A 204-nucleotide genomic window follows, 5' to 3' on the forward strand; every position below is an offset into this window, starting at 1 on the left:
CAGGTTTGCGCTCGGGTTTGCCAGGGGGCCTCCTAGGACAAATGCCATCAATAACATCCATCCGTACACCTCGGATGACAGGCACAGGGCATTTTTATCCCCAAATGTACCGACCTTTAGCTTATCATGGAAAGAAACGGACCCATTCATCATGTTGGAGCGGAGCCCGGAGACTTTGCCCGAGACCAGGGAAATAGCCTGGAG

General features: G+C 52.9%; 1 protein-coding gene across 2 annotated transcripts in view; it reads left to right on the forward strand.

Annotated features, from left to right (window-relative positions):
• The window catches only part of NPY5R (neuropeptide Y receptor Y5), a 9,361-nt gene that overhangs the window by 1,180 nt on the left and 7,977 nt on the right, over positions 1 to 204 (forward strand). The gene's annotated exons all lie outside the window — the stretch shown is intronic.

This window comes from Myotis davidii, unplaced genomic scaffold (assembly GCF_000327345.1).
Source record: "Myotis davidii unplaced genomic scaffold, ASM32734v1 scaffold225, whole genome shotgun sequence".
In the NCBI taxonomy this organism is placed as follows: domain Eukaryota; kingdom Metazoa; phylum Chordata; class Mammalia; order Chiroptera; family Vespertilionidae; genus Myotis; species Myotis davidii.